This window comes from Lissotriton vulgaris, chromosome 2_1, assembly GCF_964263255.1.
Source record: "Lissotriton vulgaris chromosome 2_1, aLisVul1.2, whole genome shotgun sequence".
Lineage (NCBI taxonomy): Eukaryota > Metazoa > Chordata > Amphibia > Caudata > Salamandridae > Lissotriton > Lissotriton vulgaris.
In genome coordinates this window covers 1,188,253,814-1,188,266,646 of record NC_141687.1, presented here as the reverse complement: position 1 = coordinate 1,188,266,646, position 12,833 = coordinate 1,188,253,814, and the positions used below count along the sequence as shown (strand labels likewise).

General features: G+C 41.7%; 1 protein-coding gene and 1 pseudogene across 1 annotated transcript in view; one reads left to right on the top strand and one right to left on the bottom strand.

Annotated features, from left to right (window-relative positions):
* The window catches only part of TMEM45B (transmembrane protein 45B), a 306,589-nt gene that overhangs the window by 198,468 nt on the left and 95,288 nt on the right, over positions 1-12,833 (bottom strand). The window lies entirely within an intron of this gene.
* LOC147732377 (AN1-type zinc finger protein 5 pseudogene) lies at positions 3,795-4,831 on the top strand (annotated as a pseudogene).

Below are 12,833 nucleotides of genomic sequence, written 5' to 3'. Positions count from 1 at the left end.
GGGTTGGGGTTTTGTCAACCCTTTCCCGCTACAACTGGTGGAAAATCCTTCCTAATGTACATTTTATCAGTTCCAGCAAGCACATCTTCTTATGTTTGCCATGAGGCACTTGGCCTCCCCTTTATCTCCGACCTCATAAAGTTGGAGCCCATACTGCTGTGGCATAGGATCTGGTCAAAAGAACAGACTAAGCTAAAAAGGGAGATCTTGCAGGATAGCCTCCAACTGGAAGGGTCCTCGAAAATCCCTTGGGTAAGGTTCGTACGTGATTTTATGAAGGACCTTGATCACCCAGAATATTTTACGAACCCTGAGTCAATGCAGGGGATCTCCAGGAAAGCATTAACAAAAGAGGGTCTCCTGCTATTAGATACAATAAGAGTGTCCAGGGACATTTTAAAGCCCAGTGTTAACCAACATCAGATAATACTAACTACAAGAAGTTTGGAACCATATTTAACTTTTGCGCATGGGTGGTTTTGATGGATTGCTTTTCACTGGATTTAGACTGGGCACTGTCATAGACTCGTGACCTTTCCACAAACGAATGATTGGTCATGGACATTACAATGATGTCCATGTGACAAACACTCCGATCAATCTACCATTCATTTAGTTTTATTTTCTAAATTTTACATAGAGTCGAGGAAAGTATGGATAATTCCAATTTTATAACAACAGGGGTTCAGTGAATTTCAAAGGTTTTTTAATAGCAAATTTCTATAGCTATGAAATGTAATATTTTTTATAATGATCCTATATTGTATATTTATGTAATGCTATTTTTTTAATGTATATTGTTCATGGTTTTTTTTTTGCCCTGGAGTGCTCCCGGTGCGCGTCCCGGTGAGAGCACCGGTAAGCGCAGTCTTGCGGCGCGCCCCAGCGCGCGTACCGGTGAGCGTCCCGTTAGCGCTATTGCCGCAAACAAAAACATCGTGACGTATCGCGTAGCCGCGTCCGCGTGATACGCACGGCGTAAACGCACTCGGAAGCACTCGAGCGCATACGATCGCGCAACGTAAGCATCCGACGCGCTTACGCGACGCACCCCTGGGCGCGCCCTGGGGCGCGTAGCGTAAGCCCGTCGGGTCATGTGACCTGAAAATAACACTTTTTATTGGTTCAGGACAGTTTTTTTCCCTAATGATGAAAGCCCCCACCTTTTTTCCTCATTCTCACTTTGTACTTTGAGTGAAGAAGACCTGTTGATAGACCTCTCTGTACCTTTTTGGACTGAAAAATGGCTTCAGTAGCAGCAGCAGCAGGAGCATCTCAGCCACCACCACCACCAAGAGGACCACCACAACACCACTGTGGTGGAGATGAAGAAGAGTAGGAGGAGGAGGAGGAGGAGGGGAGGAGGACATTCCTGCCAGAAGATAATACCCCATAAATACCTCCATGAAATCAAAAATGAGGTCAACCCCATGATTAATTCCATCATAAACGCCTCACTCCAGTCGGGGGAAATCCCCAGCACATGGAAGACGGCGATAATAAAACCCCTACAAAAAAAACCACTACACGATCCATCCGTCTTAACTAATCTGAGACCCATCTCACAACTCCCCGCGTTATGTAAATGTGCCGAAACCTTGGTAAATAAACAACTCTCATCATTTCTGGAAACAAACAATATATTACACCCAAACCAGGCAGGTTTCAGAGCCAATCACTCTACAGAAACAGCACTCCTGTCAACGACAGAAACCATTAGAGCGGCTCTTGACCAGGGGAAGAAGGCAGTCCTGATTCTCCTGGATTTATCTGCAGCATTCGACACGGTGTCCCACACCATATTACTACATCGCCTAGCTGAGGCAGGCATTGGGGGCACCGTGTTGAAATGGTTCACAAATTTTCTGCTCCACAGAAAACAAATAACCAAATTGGGACACTTCTACTCAGAGGAGAAGGAGGTTAGGTCAGGGGTGCCCCAGGGCTCTAGCTTGAGCCCTACCTTGTTCAATCTATACATGGCACCCCTGATCAACCTAATTGCCACGCATAATGTAACCACGGTTGCTTATGCAGACGACACCCAATTGGTCCTGGTCTTAGATGAAGATACAGGAAAGGCTGAACAGATACTGAAAGACTGCCTAACTGCGACTTTTGGATGGATGCACAATAACCATCTAAAGTGCAACTCTGCGAAAACAGAGATCCTGCCCTTCGGGAAAAATAACATCTTTTCCCCTCTTACATGCTGGCCATCAGACGCAGAAGCCCCTCCCAATACCATCAGTGCCACACGCAACTTAGGTATAAAATTTGACGATATGCTGTCCTTTAAACAGCAATCCAAAGAAATGGCCGGTATCTGTTTCAACATAATCAAGGGCCTCAGAAAATTTTTTGATTACCTCCCACTGGCCGCCCGCCGTACGGTTGCAATCGCTCTCATAACATCGAGAATCGATTACTGCAACAGTTTGTACGCAGGAGCAGCTAAATCTACCCTGCACAAACTGCAAATGATTCAAAATGCGGCGGCCCGGCTTGTCCTAAGATGGCCGAGGAGATCATCCGCATCAGCTGCTCTGAATGCGTTGCACTGGCTCCCCATCCAAAAACGGATACTATTCAAAGTCCTTCTGATCACATACAGAGGCTTTCATAAATGCGGACCCAAATATCTGTCAACCAAATTTCACAGATACCTCCCAAATAGGGAACTTAGATCAGCCACTGCTAATCTAATGACCATACCCAAGTTTCGACTGACCACCAAGGGTGGCAAATCCCTAGCAGTCCTAGGCGCCAAGGCCTGGAATGCCCTTCCAGCTAAACTTAGAGCATCACCATCAGAATAAATCTATAAAAAACTTCTAAAAACATGGATTTACGGATTATCTGATGCAAAATGTAAGACTCTAATCTAAGGACATCTACAGCTCAGCTACCATCCCCAAATATTTCATCTTTGCAGTGAAATCAGCAGCGCCAAGATGCTCCATGGAGTGTATGTGCGCTATACAAAAACCAACAAACATCAAACATATAGGCCAAAGCAGCACATTATCTGGGAGTTTTTTTCCATCCCAAAGGACCTCAAAAAAGTCAATGCGCCAAGGGTTACTTGCCTAATCTGTGGCACTGACCTTTCAAGGGGGAACCCTAACAAGAAATACTCTTTTGGCAATAACACCATGATTCGCCACATGCAACGCCGGCATCCTAACAACTATGCTGCGGCAGAGGTCCGAGAACTGACCAGAAACCCTCCCCAATCTTCACCCAGCACCTCCAAAAGAAAGTAACCCACTCCATCAGGACCAGAGACAAGGGAGATGGTCCCAAACATACAACCCCAGTTTGGGGAATACAAAATCAGTTGTATTTTTTGTGGTAAAACAATTACCTATGGTGAGAAAAGCATAAAGCTCATCAACCATGCTGGTGACAACCACAATTGGCCCAAAAAACCTTCATTTTTTCCTGATTTGAAAGTTTGGGGGTGATTTGTGAAGTGGGGGCCGAGAAAAAAGGGGGTCCCAAAACGTGTTTTCCCCATGCAATTTTCCATAGGGACCTTTAGCCAGGGCTACAGCCGGAACGGCTGAACGGAATGACACCAAATTTGGCGGAGAGGTAGAGTTCGGTTCACAGATTGTGCTTTTTGTTAAATGTTGTAAATCCGTTCAGTAGTTCCTGAGAAAATCAAAAGTAAAATCATATCTAGAGACGAAGTACAGAACGCGTACGGAAATCCGTACAATTACGAGCACGAGCTGCATGCTGATTGGATGTCAACTGTCTGTCAACACTCAAAACCAGGAAGAGTTCAGATGTGGAAGAGGCTGCTGGTGGTGCTCGGTCCGGTGAATGTGAGGCGGAGCTGCGTCGGTCACATGTGGGAGCTGAGACGTACAGAAACCATGATAGAGACCACCTATCCGGCTGAGCAACCGGTGAGACACAAAGAGTCTGTACCTCCCTCGGATTACTCTAGACACAATTGTTCAGGAGACCAACTAAACACAAGGGCCTATGCTCTGTAACACGGGGTGCAGCTTTTATGGGAATCCCAGGACAAATGGAATGTGCTCAGTGTGTTACAAAGAACATCTTCAGAGACAAAACCGCGGCAGAATGAGTCCCAAGGGTTCAGCTAGTGGTTCGAACAGCCCTACCTCAGATTCATCTGCACAGCGAGTAGAAAGCTTAAGCAACTGTGAAGGTGCTGCAGGCAGCACGTCTGACAAATCAAGAAGTGTACTTGGGTCTGCCTTGCCTGTTACACAGCAAATGACTGAAATGAGCATTTCATGAGATGAAAGTTTCACATCTGCAAAAGTGGAGTCTGAGCCAGTTGTAACGCAACCAAGTCCATCAGTATCCCAACCATACATTACGCAGAGTGAAGAAAAGTCTCCAGCGTTGCCTAAACCAAAGCAAAACAGATGTTTTATGTGTAGAAAGAAGATCGGCCTTACAGGATTTGACTGCCGTTCTGGTAACTTATTTTGTGGACTTTACCGTTACTCTGACAAACATAACTGCCCCTGTGACTACAAGGCAGAAGCTGCAGCAAAAATCAGAAAAGAAAATCCAGTTGTTGTGGCTGAAAAGATTCAAAGAATATAAAGTTGCTACTTATGAAGAGACTCTGTTTTATTTTAATAGTTCTTAGGATGACATTAAAGAGCAGATGCATGGCCATTTTTCTTTTGATATTCACTTTTATTTTTCTTTAGTCAATTTTTAGGATGTATGTATGTTACAGGCGGATTTGAAGAGATGCAGCCCAGTTCTTAATATTCCCTCAGCCCCATGCATTGCCTGCAGAATAAATGGATTGTTGGGTAACTACCAATTTTCATTATTTGCGTACGAAAAGAAATGTGTGCAACAGTTACCTGTAACTTGGTTCATGCGCCTGTAATCAAAATTGATACACTGAAACTTTAGTTTGTCATCGTACATGGCATTGGAAGCAGAATGCAGTGTTCTACCAGAGTGCCGCAGGACAGCCATTGTGTAATGGTTCTATGAATTTCCTACTGACTCAAAGCTGCACAATCTTTACCAACTTAAATTAAGTTGGTGAGTGACTGTTGAAGCTTGCCATTTGGCTTCCCACTGCACATACTGGTTGTCTCGCTAGTACAATTCCTCCGTAGTCTAAACGCTAGGACATTGATGGCGCTTCAGCTGTTGAATTAAGTTGGCATGTAATGTGCATTGACAAACTAATCTCAAACTGCTATTAAATTTCACCTTTTGTTTGTATGCAGGTGGCATATTTTCTTTATTTTTAAACAGTACAACAATTGGTATACCAAGGCTGCTGTTAAGTGGTTCTTTGAGGATGCTTAATCATTTTAACTGTTCTTGGGTGTAGGACTGTAGTGTTCCTGGGTGTATTGCATGGGCTGCATCTTGTACAAAACTCTAGAAAAGGCAGTATACTTCACTGATGCTCGTCTGGTATCACTTCTGTGTTCTAATGGAAGGTTTTCTTGTGACGTATGAAAGTTTGTGGGTTTTTATATATAAACATGTAAAACTTTAGAGTAGTATTGTGGTAATGCCTGTTCTAATTTGTAAATAGTTATGTATAAAAGTCTTTACTTTATGATTTTACTCCAGTGTTCAGTCCTAGTTTTACTTAAAGGCATCAAGCTTTTTTGCTTTAAAACTTATGTACTTAAGTTCTCAGTTCTTAAATATGCAAACATGTACAGATAATTAATATTTATGTACTGCACATAATCATGCTGCTCAGCATTTACCCTATATTGTATTATGTAAATAAAATTATGTACAGATGTTGACAGACAACTTGTGGCTCGGTAGCACCGAGTCACAAGAAAACAGTAAAACAAAGTTGAAAAATAAGGAAAGGGGGTAGGGTAGAAACATATTGACCCTCTATGCCTGCTCAGGGGGTCTCACATGGATGTTTAGGCGCAAATTATTATTACTTTTTTTTTTTTAAACTGCGCTGTACGCGTATTGTACTCGTACGCGGTGGAAAAGGAAAAAAAAACTAGAAGTCCGTTTTATTCCTAATTAGCTCCCGGGAGGCCAAATCCCGGGGGCAATTTTTTTCTATAATGGGGGCTTGGAAGTGTCCAACAGGAAGAAAAGAATGAAAAAAAAGTAATGTCGAGGACAGTGATTCTCCTGCTTCCTGCGTTTTATCAGGTCAATAGACTGTTTCCCATAACTCAAAAGTTTATTGCAATAAATGTATAGAATTTTACTTGAGCAAAATCAGGATGAATTTGTGTGTGTGGACTGTTTACTGAAAATGCTGGTGCAGCAGTTGATGTGCTTGGTGCAGTAGCAGGTGGGTTGTCCTTCAACCTCCGTGTTGCTGCTCGAGTAAAGTTGTTGAGGTGTAAGTTATTCACGTGTCGCTCCATATTTGCTGTGCTAAAGGAGTATTTTTGAGATGGATCACCCCTTGAAAGAGTTTGGAAAATTTTACAAGGTACTTTTAGAGCATTAACCTTTTTTTGCCCTCCTGGAAAAGTAAAAAACTGCCAAATTAGAGCTTCTTTCCTCTTCTTTGGAGGTTCTTTAGGAATGAAATATTCCTCTGAAGAATGGCTGGAAGATGAGCCCATTGCTGTTATTATGGTAAACTTCGTTCTATTTGACAAGATTCTCAGAAGAGATGCTTCTTTTTAGAAAGTCAAAGTAGAATTATTAAAATGGGACGGAAGTTTCAACAGTTGTAATAGGAAGTGTTATGAACCAATCAAATCTCTTCTTTTAAAGTCACATGGCTTTGCGTACGCTTACGCTGTGATTACGGTGTTCTTAGGATGCGAGTACGCATGACGTTTCAACGCGATTGGTGTAATTGCTTTTAAAAGTAATATAGGATTATTGGAACTTAAAAAAATTTTTTTCATAATTATCCTAGATAATGTGTTCTGTTAGTATGTTCAATAAATACATAAATATATATTTTTAAACAATTAAAAACATTTGCGTCTTTGCGTACGGGGCGCCGTACATGACGTCACACGGAAGCTTTGATACGACGTGTAACGTGAAAACGTATTCGTAGCGTATGCTGAGAATGATTAGCAGTACAAACTATGGTGCAATCACTCTCTCACTGTCAAACCAAAGCACGGGGCGCGCTATGAGAATGGTTACAAGTGGTCACTCATTGGAAATCCGATTCAGCTGTGTGGCTTATCCACAAAATCATAACGTTACTTTTTAGCCTGTTTAAGTTTGAGGTTTGCATGTAATACTATGCTATAGGCAGATATGGATGTTTAGGCAGCATTTATCTCCATGAAGCTTGGTTATTATCATGTACATATAGGTGTCTGAGGGAGGGAAAAGAAGTCTATGTGAATGGCGAGGATTGCACAACAGCACCACATCACTCCTTAATTTGTAGACACATACAATTGCATGGCTCTTGTAATCAAGATGCGCCTAATTTGGTGTGAGTTTTGAAAGGCACTGCGACACCTGCTATCATACCAACGTTCAGTTTACTGGAAACGTGAGTTATTTAATTTGACATAATGCAGATTGTTGTACAATGTTACCAGGCATCGGTTACATGATTACGGTAACTGAGCGTGTGGTTTGCTATAAAAAAGTTGTGTTTACTCCTCTGCATGGGAAGCTGGACGTTTCCATCTGGCCGTCGATTGCGACCTTGAAAGAAGAGTCAACCAAGTGAGCCGTATAAGAGTGCTATTGTCTCAAAAAGAGGTCGCTCTTACATCTGCTAGAGAAATATTTGTCCTTCATGTAGCAAACACCCGCACAGAAGTGTATGATTTATTAAATACAGACGTGCCTCTGTATTTTGAGGAGTTAATCCAGAGTATCTTTAATGCGTCCTTGACTACGGGTTTACTTTACTTTTTTAAAGTTAGAAGCAGTGGTCTTGTGACTTCTTTTCAAAGTATATTTTGTGTCTTCTCTGCATTTTTTCATTCTATGTTTTCCAGCATCTTTGGTGAATACCGCTTAATACTCGCATTGGTTGCCGGTGTGCTTTCATTAATTTGTTTACTTCAATATGGATGCACATCCTGCAGCACACGACAATATGTCCCGGCTGTTGCTGCTCCGCAACCGAATGCTTAGTTCTTACGGAGCGCTGCCTCTGGCTACATTGAGTGCAGCTTATGGATTATCGTTTCTATTTTCCTTTTTCACATGCGTTCAACCTGTCTTCCATTGCCTGAGCTGCTATTTCGACTGGGCCCTGGATTTGTGTCTCTGCAGTACGGTGTCTCCCAACGCGGATGATGACCGGCTTCTGAGCCCCTTAGTGGTTCATGACTTGCTCCGTTCTGGTGACGGGATTATGGCCTTAGCAGCGATACATGGAATAATGGGACGTTGGAATGTTTTTGCAGCGGCGCATGACTTCTTGGCACGCAGTTACATTGAAGATGACCCGAGTTTTCCTCCGATGGTGATACAGGCTCCGGTCGTTGAGGAACATGTATGTTCATTCCCACTATTGAATTGGATGGCTGAAATGTTTTCAGATGAGAACAATGACTTCCTCTTGGAGGCTGTTGCTACATACTGTGCTTATACGCTGTTGGATTAAGACTCTTTGATTTTTCTGCTTATTCTTTATTATTTAGTTACTGTTTTCTATCAAACAGCAAATCATTTTTTATGCAAATTTGAACTTGACTGATTTCAGGCTTGGACTCTGCGTTCCTAGTTCGCCCACGTTTATATCACGTGGTTCTATCGAGGCAGGGTGTCGTGGGCTGAGCCTTGCACTCACACCGTGTTAAGTTAGCAAGGGTTTATTAGAAGCTTAAATGCCATTTTTGCTTTCCTGCTATGCTTTGCACACAACACACAATGTTGATATTGTTTAGAGAAGGCTGAGTATTTTGTTTCACATGAGAATAATTTGTTATGCTACATTTCTAGACTGCCTCGCTATTTTAGTGTATATAGTGAGAGCATGGAACATCAAGGTTATCTTGGATACTGTGTCTGTTATTTGGAATGATCCTCGCACGTTCGACCTTTAACACATATGCAGCTGTGGCCATGTCCGATACTGGCGCGTTTAATAATGTATTGTGGAGGCATAATTAGACACAGTTGGAGAACATTGGTATCCCGACCGTTTGTGCAGAACTCAATGTGATCCACTACTGCTGAGTACCAGAGGTATGGGGCCGTCCATGTAATCCTATGAGACCTTCTGTAGTTATAAACTAACCTGGTAGGTAGGGAGGGTGAAATATAGGTATATTTTAAACCGGTTTCCCGTTAGCAATATAAGATGCTTTCTCCCTTTGTACTTTATGGAATAGTAACATGTTTGGTTGTATTATCTTAGGTACTGTGCATAAGATTACGGCGTTAGAAATAAACATGTCAAACTTGCATGTGTCTTTATTTACTCCTTGTTTTGGACTGGTGTAAGACTATAATGAAAGAGGGCTCTTTTTTTCTACTTTACTTGAGGTAATCTAAGTCGCATGTTCTGGGTTGACTAGTCATTGGTGTTTTTGCTATAGGACGTAGAACCAATGAGTCACTGATTGCTAGTTTGGTAGGGGGTTTGGGTACTAAGGTGGGTTTTGGTACACCGTAATTCACTGAGGTCCTAAGTTTTTATGCACAGTTCTGTGTAGGAGCAGAATTCCTGCAACAGTAGTTACAACAAGAAGGCTCAATAAAGGGCCTTCAGTTTGAATCAGAATATGAAAATGAAGAATAATTGATAACCCCAGCCAAGAAAGAGAGCAAGTGTGCAAGTTTATAATGTCTTTGGCTGGGATACTTGTTACAATAAACATGTTTGATAAAGGCCTGCACTTTGAATAGGAATATGAAATAGAAGAATAGTTGATAATCACAGCTAAGGTATGCAGAAAGTAGTTGTGTGTATGTGTGGATGATGTGTTGATTGAGTGGAAGATGAAAAAGATGAAAAATAAGAAAGGTTGGAGACACACAAACTACTGCCTTTTCAGTGAAGAGAATCTTTGGATTTCCAGGTCATTATACAGATAGGGTGTTGGATTCTGCAGAGAGAGCAAGAGAAATGAGTAGCACATCTAAGGAAGCAAGCTAGTGCATAAAGTACACATAGTGTGCGGTAGTAAGGATGCAAGAAAGGACAGAAGTGTGGAAATAACTCACTGCTATTGATGGGTAGTAGTTACGAAGAAGGCTGAATAAAGGGCCTGCACTTTGAATTTGAATTAAAGAAGAATAATTGATAAGCCCAGCCAAGAAAGGCAGTAAGTAGGTGTGTGTATTTGTGGATGATGTGTTGATTGAGCGGAAAATGAATAAGGTGAAAAATAAGAGAGGCTGCAGAGATGCAAACTTTCCATTTCTTTGTAAGGGAAGTGGGTGTTTAGTTTTCCAGTGCATGTATATATATATGAATATATATATATAAGAAATGACAATCATTAATCTCACAAACATCCAACTGACAAGTGGGGAGCAGAGGATTTTGGAGCTAGGCCTATCTTTCTGCCCGGAGGCAGACATGGACTTTGTGCAAACACGCATTGATCTTTTTAAGTTTATTCGATTGCTTAAACTTAAAAAACATTTCCTTGTTAACCCAAGTCGCAAGACAACTGGGATCCCCGTGGTTGGAACTGCTATTGAGGATAACCTAATGGTGGATGACATGGATTTAATGATGGAGCTAAGAGCAACAAATATGGAAGCTCAGAACGTGGAGCCTGAAGAAATTGCGGATAGAATTGCTCAGGAGGAAGACATCAATATCAACCAAGATGCCCCAACGCCTTTTAGACCAAGATCACGTTTCACACCGTCACCAGCTAAAGACACTGTTGATGTCTATAATGAACTGGTCCTAAATGAACTAAAAAAGTTGGGAAAGGGCATAAATCCGAATAAAGCAAATACCAAGCAGCAACACGAGTATTATGCTTTAATCAGAAAATTGGCAGAGTGTAATAATTGCATAGTGCGCAATGCAGACTAGGGGGGCAATGTAGTCCTTTGGGATAGGACAAAATACTTATCTGAAGCATACCAGCAACTCAATAACAAAAAATGTTACATACGCATTGAAGAAAGAATAATGACAGAGAGTCATGAGCAATTCAATGTAGAGCTAAAGCAATGGTATGATTCTTCACGTTTGACGAATGATGAATACATGTATCTTAAAATTGATTTTCCAACTACTCCAGTATTCTATTTAATCCCAAAGGTACACAAAGATCTATTGAACCCCCCGGGTCGTCCAATAATTTCAGCAATAGGCAGCGCATTAGAACACACCTCCAAATTTGTTGACTCCTTTTTAAATCCATTGGCAAAAACACTTCCTTCGTTTTTGTTAGACACTGGTGATTTTCTGAAAAACATTTACGATACACCCTGGGAAGATGACTATCTATTGATCACTATTGATGTGACCACTTTGTACACAAGTATCAGGCACGCGGATGGAATTCGTGCTGTTAAACATTTCTTGGGTACAAGAGCAATTAGCTTGTGGTCACACACACAAATGCTCCTGAGAATGGTGGACAAGTGTCTAACTAGCAATTTCTTTCTATTCTATGGCCAACTATTTCATCAAACCTGTGGTACTGCCATGGGCACCTGCTTTTCCCCCAGCTATGCTAATTTGCATATGGGCTGGTGGGAGGAGCAGGTGGTCCGGACGCAGTACCAGAAAGAGTGGGAAGAAAATATTGTTCACTGGAGTCGTTTTATCGATGATCTATTTTTGGTCTGGAAAGGTACTGAGTTTGAGGCTAACAAATTCATATCAAATCTCCAGAAGAATGATCTCAATCTATCCTTTACCAGTACCATTAGCAAAGATAGTGTCAACTTCTTAGATCTAACAGTGTATGTTGATAATGGTAAAATACAAACCAAACTTTACAGAAAACCTACCAGTGGCAACACTTTGTTGCATGCAAAAAGTTTTCACCCCAAGGCCCTCAAGAGCAGTATACCCTATGGGGAAAGCCTAAGAGTCATGCGGAACTGTAGTACTCCCAGGGAAACTGAAAAAGAACTAGGGATACTCAGTAGTAGATTCAAAGAACGGGGCTATCCTGACACCTGGATAGCAGAGGGAGTATATAAAGCCTCCAAACTGAAGAGAGAGCAAATCCTCTTCAGTGATAAAAAGGAAATTGATGATGGAAACCAATGCAGATTCATAACAGGTTTCTGCAACCAACATGTTGAGGTGAGAAGAATACTCAACAAGCATTGGCACATCATTAAAAATGACCCCGTGCTAGGGAAAGAAGTCCCCAAGAGACCTCAAATCACTTTTAGGAAAGCGAAATCCTTCAAAGACTGTTTAGTAAGCAACACCTTGAAGAAACCCCAACCCAAAAAGACTTGGCTTGACAAAAATGGTTTCGTTAAATGCACAAAATGCAAGGCGTGTAATCATGGCGTAAACTGTAGTAAGTACAGATTGGGCCTTTCCAACAGAATGGAAAAGATAAAGAACAAATATACATGCAAGACTGATTATGCTATCTACGTCCTCGAGTGCCCGTGCGGGCTTCGATACGTGGGCAGCACAATCAACGAAGCCTATAAAAGGATACTACAACACCTGCGAGCGATAAAAAATGCGGACAGGGCTTATCCTGTAGCCAGGCACTTTGAAATAATGCACAATAAGGACACAAAAGGACTGACATAATGTGTAATTGACTCTATTCCAGCTAGTCAAAGAGGGGGCAATAGACTCAACAAGTTGAGGAGGCTTGAATCACGTTATATAATCAAGCTAAATACTAAGCAACCTAACGGTCTGAATATTGAAGAAGATTTGCATAGACATTTATGATTTCAGTTAGTCGGTAACCACAAGTAGCATCTGCTGT